Genomic DNA, 10,078 nt, shown 5'->3' on the forward strand with positions numbered 1-10,078 from the left:
GAGAGGGGGATGACAGAGGATGAGATGGTTGAATGGCATCACTAATACAATGGACATGAATTTGAGTAGGCTCTGGGAGTTGGTGATGAACAGGGAAGCCTGGCGTGCTGCAGTCCATGGGGTTGCAAAGAGTCGGAGACCACTGAGCAACTGAACTGAACTGAACTGGGCTGTGAAGGGGAAACTAACTTGCTTAAAAATACCCCTTCAAGAAATTCCCAGATTCCTAAGAGCAGAGAGTAAGAATTCATTAACATATTTCTATCATCCTGTGTGTTTATGTTATTATAAGTCATGTCCAACCCTTGTGACCCCATGGACTGTAGCCCACCAGGCTCCTCTGTCCATGGGATTTCCAAGGCAAGAATATTGAAGTGGGTTGTCATTTCCTTCTCCAGAGGATCTTCCTGACCTGCCAGGGTCCAGCCCCGGTGGATCCAGGGAATTCGAAGCGGGGACGGCGTCAGTGAGGATCAGGAAACAACTGCTTAATTAAATGTTAATTAAAGATATAAAGAGTGGTGAAATAAGGATAGCTCAGTAGGAAAATTCAGTGAAGAAAAGAGGCTGAATAATTCAGCCAGAAGGTAAGAGAAAGAACAACATGGGGAGACCAAGTTTCGGTGAACAAGGCCCGTGCTTTATTTTCCAAAGTAGTTTTTATACCTTAAGTTATGCATAGAGGATAATGGGGGAAGGGGTAGAGTCTTGCAGCAAGCCAGGCTTTCTTCCTCCAAACTTATCATATGCAAAAGCTTAGGTGATTTACATCATCTTCTGGCCCGGAGGCCTGTTAACATTTTAAGACCCTTTCTTCAGAAAACTTATTTTTCTCTAAAGGTGATTGGTCAGGAGCCACCCTCCAAAAGCATTAGATAAAGTTGCATTCCTACAGAGCAAAGGTGTGGTGGGCTATAACAAGAAAAAGAATTAACTTAAGGGTCCCAGGTTACAAACATTAAAGCTACTACTTACACCAATTATATTAATCAATACACTGCCAGGGACACAGCAGGTAAGGGATATGGAGACTTAGCAGCAAACATTGGCCCAAAAAGTGAAAATCCCTTCACCAATACAATTTCGAATCAATCTTTTAACTGCTCAAAGGAATCTGTATTTAGACAGTTTAGAACATCTCATGCTTCTCACAGTTGGGAGGCTCTGAGCAATCTCATGTGGCCGGAAAAACCTCTTCAGGCAGGCTAGAGGACTTCCAAAGGAATTTGTAGGTTGAAACACTATCACACCAGGAACTTTATTAACTGGAGCTGTAAGTTAACTCTTTTTTCAGAGACAGGTAGTGGGGGACAGCCCCCTGTAAAGTCAGAGGTGTAGGTGAAAGCACAAAGCAGAAAGTAGGCACACTCTGGTTTTGGGAGTAGATGCTCGAGAATTTTCAGGGGTACTCCTGAGGCTCGATCCCGCCTTTGCGTATGCCGAACCTCCTTCCTCATGACCTTTGCCACGGGCGGAGTGCCTCACGCTGGCTCCTGGCAGTGACAGACTTCCAGTTGAGCTATTCCAGATCCTGAAAGATTATGTTGTGAAGGTGCTGCACTCAATATGCAATATGCACTCCATATGCAATATGCCGGCTCCTGGCACTGACCCAGGGATCAAACCCTCTTGCAATGCAGGCAGATTCTTTACTGCTGAGCCACCAGGAAAGACCCTAAGATAATTACTAGAGGTAAATATTTCCTGCTGTCTAGTTTCTAGGCTTTTCATAAGAGTGTATGTCCTGTGATGATACTAGCTGAATGAATCATATGACTAGTTTTGGCCAAGAAATGTGAATATCAATTGTGTGTGCCAATTTTAAGTCAGAGCATAGAAGGTTCTCTGTTGTCCTCTTTCCTTTTGACCTGATCATATAGTGTTCCAGAAGGTAGCGGTGCTGACTGCCCTGGGGCTCCCAGACAATTCTCAAAAGACATGTACCTTGAGAGAAAAATAAACCTTTTGTTTTCAATCTCTGTGATTTGAGTTTATTATGCAGCTTAATAGAGTCCGACCTGTTTGACTGCACTTCAATAATTTAAGACCCAACTTTTCCTGAACATGTGAATGTTTAGTCAAACTATATGTACTTTGTCTCTTATGGAAATACAGAATCATGAAGCCATTTTATATCTGTGTATCCTTTAACAATTAAAAAAAATCATTTTTACATATTATCTCACTTATTTTGTAAAACAGTCCTCTCAGAAAACATGAGGGTTATTATTACCACCGTTAATGAATTAAGAGGTTAAAAATAGTTGAATAATTTGATATTCAGTCACAAAGCCAAGACTTAAATACACAGATTCATTACAGTTTGTTCTTCCTCTCCCTGTTGCACTTTCTTTTTCCAAAATCATCATCGGCATTGTGAATACCACAAAGGTCTAAGTCATGTGGTGTCAGAAAGTTAATAAACTGGATCTTATAATGGGAAGTTTTAGAAACTAAAAAAGAAATGTCCTCTGTTAAAATCGAGTCCATGACCACTAGGGACTTTAATTACAGAGCCAGCATTCTTACATGTAGTAAAGATACTTAGTCATTGATTTTGTAGAGGGAACTAGTAACAAATAATCCATATTATGAATAACATATTTATCTAAAAAAAATAAGAAAAACACACCAAGAATGTTGGTTATACAGTCCCCCCCAAAGTAGCACTATTTATTTTCTTGAAATTAGGAGTATAGAAATCATTCAGGAAAATTGAGGAAGCTAGTTTTATTTTTGTTGGGGGCCACTAGAACAATTCATATTCACAGAACTTATCTGTATTTCCTTGACTCCTCAGAATTATTAAAAAATGGTAAATAATTACTGATTAAAATGAGGATAGGATAAGGGAGCAGTAAGAGGAATAACTAAAGTACCATTATTAAGAAGAAAGAAAAGAGAGAAAACCACAAATCTAATGAATCCTGAGCATTCCTCAACATCTGTCACGCTATCAAAATTGTATAGGTTTTGCCTAAACAGATGCTTAAGATTTGTTGTTTATAGCGAACGCTTCCAGGGTTTGAAGAAAAACCTGTCTTTGTCTTAAGAGGGAATCTGTTAAATGTTTATAGAAGTACTGTGACACTTCTTTTCTTTTTTAATTTTATTTTATTTTTAAACTTTACATAATTGTATTAGTTTTGCGTGACACTTCTTTAGGCGAACCTATCGCTATCTTTGCATCTAGCCAGGTGTGGATCACAAAGCCTGCTGTGTGATTTCCATTACAATGGAAATAAGGAATAATGAGGTTATTAAATGTAAAATGTCTTAAATGAAACAAGAAAAATGAAGAGAGAAACTTGTCATTCTTCTCTTCAAAGACAATCATAGTTTTTGTTACTAGCCAAGCTTATTTTTTTTTAATGGCAATTCTATGGGATATCTCAATTCGAGTGTCAACTTAAGATTTAAGATACTCCCAGAATATTGGAAATAAAAGCAAAAATAAACAAATGGGACCTAATTAACCTTAAAAGCTTCTGCACATCGAAGGAAACTATTAGCAAGGTGAAAAGACAGCCTTCAGAATGGGAGAAGATAATAGCAAATGAAGCAACTGACAAACAACTAATCTCGAGAATATACAAGCAACTCCTACAGCTCAACTCCAGAAAAATAAATGACCCAATCAAAAAATGGGCCAAAGAACTAAATAGACATTTCTCCAAAGAAGACATCCAGATGGCTCACAAACACATGAAAAGATGCTCAACATCACTCATTATCAGAGAAATGCAAATCAAAACCACTATGAGGTACCATTTCACACCAGTCAGAATGGCTGCGATCCAAAAGTCTACAAGTAATAAATGCTGGAGAGGGTGTGGAGAAAAGGGAACCCTCTTACACTGTTGGTGGGAATGCAAACTAGTACAGCCACTATGGAGAACAGTGTGGAGATTCCTTAAAAAACTGGAAATAGACCTGCCTTATGATCCAGCAATCCCACTGCTGGGCATACACACTGAGGAAACCAGAAGGGAAAGAGACACGTGTACCCCAATGTTCATCGCAGCACTGTTTATAATAGCCAGGACATGGAAGCAACCTAGATGTCCATCAGCAGATGAATGGATAAGAAAGCGGTGGTACATATACACAATGGAGTATTATTCAGCCATTAAAAAGAATACATTTGAATCAGTTCTAATGAGGTGGATGAAACTGGAGCCTATTATACAGAGTGAAGTAAGCCAGAAAGAAAAACACCAATACAGTATACTAACGCATATATATGGAATTTAGAAAGATGGTAACAATAACCCTGTGTACAAGACAGCAAAAGAGACACTGATGTATAGAACAGTCTTATGGACTCTGTGGGAGAGGGAGAGGGTGGGAAGATTTGGGAGAATGGCATTGAAACATGTAAAATATCATGTATGAAATGAGTTGCCAGTTCAGGTTCGATGCACGATACTGGATGCTTGGGGCTGGTGCACTGGGACGACCCAGAGGGATGGAATGGGGAGGGAGGAGGGAGGAGGGTTCAGGATGGGGAACACATGTATACCTGTGGTGGATTCATTTTGATATTTGGCAAAACTAATACAGTTATGTAAAGTTTAAAAATAAAATAAAATTTAAAAAAAAATTAAGAAAAAATAAAAAATAAAAAAATAAAATGTTAAAAAAAAAGATTCAAGATAAAGTGTTATCTCATTTATCCTGTTTTTGCAGTAAATATGAATTATGCACATGGACCATTTATTGTCATTTTCTCACAGATTTTAGAGTGTATCCTTGTACACAGAAAAAGTCACTCAGAAGTCTCTTCAATTTAATTGTTCCATGCCATCAATTACCTGCGTATGCATATACAGAGTATGAAGCTTTTCCATCTGAAAGGATTAAGAAACATTTTATGAATACTAAAAATCCATACTGCAGATTTAGAGTACCTGCACCTGTGCTTGCATCTGTTTTTGAGGGTCAGAAAAGGACTAGCTGAAACTTTCAGGTTTCAAGGGGTAAATAATAGGATTTTCCCTACCTCAGCAGGAATAAGCTATAAGAATATATACCTCTGATAGTAGCCATATGTCATATTTCCCAGCTGTTAAGGTCTCCTTCAGTATAGTTAATTAATTAGATTTTATTTTTCAAGTCAGGCAATTTACACCTGTGATATCATACATCCCTTGAGGCTGATGGACCTGAAATACTTAGGATGTTAAGATATCCTCCAGGGTAGGAGCAGGAGAGGGAGAGAACAATTCGATGATTTGGTGAAGTCCCACTTATTTTATAATGAGCATGGTTTATGTAAATTTTCCATTAGCAGAATGAGTTCTGGAGTACACATATCAATAAGGGTGAAAAGCATACAGGAGTGATTGTAAAAGACATTTCTGAAGGCTCTGCTGTGGTTAAAGCTTCCGCCAGCCTGCAGAGGGATTTTATTATATCCTGTGAAAGCAATTGGTGGACACCAGTGAGACTCGAGTGCTTCTGAGTACAAGCCCATAGGCCATACAAGTATCTTTAAAGAATTGAACATAGTATGCATTAATGGCAACAAACACAACACTGTAAAGCAACTATTCAGTTCAATTGCTCAGTCATGTCTGACTCTTTGCAACCCCATGGAATGCAGCACGGCAGGCCTCCCTGTCCATCACCAACTCCTGGGGTTTACTCAGATTCGTGTCCATTGAGTCAGTGATGCCATCAACCATTTCATCCTCTGTCATCCCCTTCTCCTCCTGCCTTCAATCTTTCCTAGCATCAGGGTCTTTTCAAATGAGTCAGTTCTTCGCATCAGGTGGCCAAAGTATTGGAGTTTCAGCTTCAACATCAGTTCCTCCAATGAATATTCAGGACTGATTTCCTTTAGTATGGACTGATTGGATCTCCTTGCAGTCCAAGGGACTCTCAAGAGTCTTCTCCAACACCACAGTTCATTAGCATCAATTCTTCGGCGCTCAGCTTTCTTTATAGTCCAACTCTCACATCCATACATGGCTACTGGAAAAAACATAGCTTTGACTAGACGGACCTTTGTTGGCAAAGTAATGTCTCTGCTTTTTAATATGCTGTCTAGGTTGGTCATAGCTTTTCTTCCAAGGAGCAAGCATCTTTTAATTTCATGGCTGCAATCACCATCTGCAGTGATTCTGCAGCCCAGAAAAATAAAGTCAGCCACTGTTTCCACTGTTTCCCCATCTATTTGCCATGAAGTGATGGGACCAGATGCCATGATCTTTGTTTTCTGAATGTTGAGCTTTAAGCCAACTTTTTTACTCTCCTCTTTCACTTTCATCAAGAGGCTCTTTAGTTCTTCACTTTCTGCCATAAGGGTGGTGTCATCTGCATGTCTGAGGTTATTGATATTTCTCCCAGCAATCTTGATTCCAGCTTGTGCTTCTTCCAGCCCAGCATTTCTCATGATGTACTCTGCATATAAGTTAAATAAGCAGGGTGACAATATAGAGCCTTGATATACTCCTTTCCCTATTTGGAACCAGTCTGTTGTTCCATGTCCAGTTCTAACTGTTGCTTCCTGACCTGCATACAGATTTCTCAAGATGCAGGTCAGGTGGTCTGGTATTCCCATCTCTTTAATAATTTTCTACAGTTTGTTGTGATCCACAGTCAAAGGCTTTGGCATAGTTAATAAAGCAGAAGCAACTTACTCCACTGAAAATAAATTTTTAAACAGTATACATCAATATCAGAGAAGGCAATGACACCCCACTCCAGTACTCTTGCCTGGAAAATCCCATGGACGGAGGAGCCTGGTGGGCTGCAATCCATAGGGTCCCTAAGAGTCGGACACGACTGAACGACTTCACTTTCAATTTTCATGCATTGGGGAAGGACGTGGCAACCCACTCCAGTGTTCTTGCCTGGAGAAGATCCCAGGGATGGGGGAGCGTGGTGGGCTGTCGTCTATGGAGTCGCATAGAGTCGGACACGACTGAAGTGACTTAGCAGCAGCAGCATACTTCAATATCCTTATAGCAAATCTAGTTTATTTCTCATGTGCTTGTGTGAATGCTAAGTCGCTTCAGTACTGTCTGACTCTTTGAGACCCTGTGGACTGTAGCCTGTCAAACTCCTCTGTCCATGGGATTCTCCAGGCAAGAACACTGGAATGAGTTGCCATGCCCTTCTCCAGGGATCTTCCCAACCCAGGAGTCGAACCCAGCTCTCTTACATTTTTGTAGTAGCAAGTGAGGTCATTAACCTACTTCACATTTGCTATGTTGTTCAGTCATCAGTCGTGTCCAACTCTGGGACTCCACGGACTGTAGTAGTGAGCCTTCCCTGTCCTTCACCATCTCCTGGAGCTTGCTCAAACTCATGTCCAGTGATTTGGTGATGCAATCCAACCATCTTGTCCTCTGTCACCCCCTTCTCCTCCTGCCTTCAATCTTTCCAAGCATCAGGGTCTTTTCTAATGAGTCAGCTCTTCCCATCAGGTTGCCAAAGTATTGGAGCTTCAGCTTCAGCATCTGCCATAAAGGTGGTATTGTCTGCATATCAGGGGTTGTTGGTCTTTCTCCCAGCAATCTTGATTCAGACTTGTGCTTCATCCAGCCTGGCATTTTGCATGATGTACTCTGTGTATAAGTTAAATAAGCAGGGTGACAATATATAGCCTTGACTTACTCCTTTCCCAATTTTGAACCAGTCCATTGTTCCATGTCTGGTTCTAACTGTTGCTTCCTGACCTGCATATAGATTTCTCAAGAGGCAGGTCAGGTGGTCTGGTATTCCCATCTCTTTAAGAATTTTCCAGAGTTTGTTGTGATCCACACAGTCAAGGGCTTTAGTATAGTCAATGAAGCAGAAGTAGATGTTTTTGTGGAATTATCTTGCTTTTTCTATGATCCAACAGATGTTGGCAATTTGATCTGGTTTCTCTGCCTTTTCTAATAAATGTCAATAGTCGCAAGTTAAAAAAGATCTGCTTGATTCAAGTATTGTAAATATTCTAATTCACTTTAATAGTTCTAAGGCTTTTTTTTTTCATTGTTTACCAATGGATTGGGAGAATGTTAAAGAAAATTTTAAAATCTGAACACATGTTTCTGAAGTTATCCTAACAGCTCAGAGACTGAATCTGAAATAGCAAAAAGTTTCTCCAACATCTAATGTAGCTTTCTTCCCAGGAAATGATGACACCTAAAGATAGTAATGAAATAAATGAAGTCCAGTTTTTCTTCTTCTAACAATATATGTGAGCTTTTTTCTTGGTTCACAGAATCATTAGAAGCAATAAAAAAAAAAAAAACAAAAAAAAAAAACCAACATCCAAAACTTCACTGTGGTCATCACTGGCAAATACCATAAACTTTCTCTTAATAAAAATCAATCATTCAGTTTTCCATGTCAGTGAACAAGAACACTCACCCAGAAAATGAATTTATGTGTAATCTATCCATCTAGATAAGATGGCATCTTGCTCATGAGGGAAGCAAAGAGCTCTGTATAAGGAAGATGAAAATCTGAGTCTCAGTTTTTCTCTGCCTCTTACACTTTAACTAGGACATGGCAGAAATGTAGGATCAAAGTTCCTTGTCCATAATGTTATGACTAAGTTCTTTCCTTGTTTTATGAGCTACAAAGTTCTATAACTTTTGGAGTCTGATCTGAGGAGAGAACACTTTCCAGACATTATTGCCAAAGAAAAGTGGGCCATGGACTTGACAAGGCATGGTAGAAGGCACAGCTACTGAGATTCAACAACAGCCAAAACTAGACTGTAATTTTGGAAAATGTATGTTCCCTGATATGTCAGTATTAATTATATATTTTTAGGAATAATCATACCAGGGAAAATTAATTGGAATATCATTAAGCCCAGAATAATTCTGTTTCAGGTCTAAATGAAAAATTTTTATTATCTAAGAATTTATCTTTAATTGTGACCATGCAAATCCATAAATATATGATATTTATACCAATTAGCTTTGGGGCCGAATTCTAAGCTGTTTTTGTTTATTTGTTTTTTCTGTTCTCTCTAACCTCAATTTTTAGCATTTTCTCATCCTTTTCTGAGACTCTGCTGCCTCAAATAAATATTCAGTTTCAGAGAAAAAAGTTCTGATGAATAAATTGACAGTAGATGTCAGGGGATTGGTTAAAATACATCTAAAGGTGAATGTGAATTTTAAGAAGCAAATGGAGGGAAGCAATGCATAACCTAATGAATACCTTATTAATAGTAGACTTTCAGGCATCCAAGGAGAAGCTATTTTTGGAAGGAAGAATATATAGAGGAGTCCCTATCTTGCTTGTGAATAATGATACCCATGGTTTGTGCATAAGTGTTTCTTTAATTCATTTCATAGCACCTATTGGACATGCTTTATATAACAGGTATCTGCTCTACTGGTGAGATCACATACACACACAAACACACACAATTGCTATTCTTATGGACTTCACTCATAGTGAAGCAATTGCATTGGTCTGACAGTACATTTTCTACCTCATTTATCTCCATGAGTTTACCCTAGGATAAACCAATCATAATTGTTTACATTCTGGTCAGACATTATCATTTTCTAAAGAGAGGTAGAGGAGGCAATGGACCAATGATTTCCTTTCTGAGGATGTTTAGAAGGTGCATGAGTGTGTAGTAAGTTACTTCATTCATGGCCAACTCTTTGCAGCCCCGTGGACTGTAGCCTGCCAGGCTTCTCTGTCCAAGGGATTCTCCAAGCAAGAATACTAGAGTGGATTGCCATGCTCTTCTACAGGGATCTTCTGGACCCAGGGATCAAACCCATATTTGTTTATACATGCTGCATTGACAGGCAGGTTCCTATCACTAGTGCCACCCGAGAAGCCCTGTTTAGAAGGTATTTGAAGCTCAATTGCTCATACTAATGCCTACAAAAAGATAGGCAAGCTCCAGTTTTTGTGATCTCCACAACTATCCTGTATCCATCTATTCTGAAAATTACTTGATTAGCTCTTCTCTTTATTCTTGGAAAATACTGGTATCTTACTAATACTTTCCCATTTTAGTTTCAATTGAAGAACTTGAGTTTTAACAAAGATTATACATACAACTAAGATGCTACCCATATCATGAATATTATAATGTATGCCATGG

The sequence above is a fragment of the Bubalus kerabau genome, chromosome 7 (genome assembly GCF_029407905.1).
Source record: "Bubalus kerabau isolate K-KA32 ecotype Philippines breed swamp buffalo chromosome 7, PCC_UOA_SB_1v2, whole genome shotgun sequence".
Taxonomy (NCBI): Eukaryota; Metazoa; Chordata; class Mammalia; order Artiodactyla; family Bovidae; genus Bubalus; species Bubalus kerabau.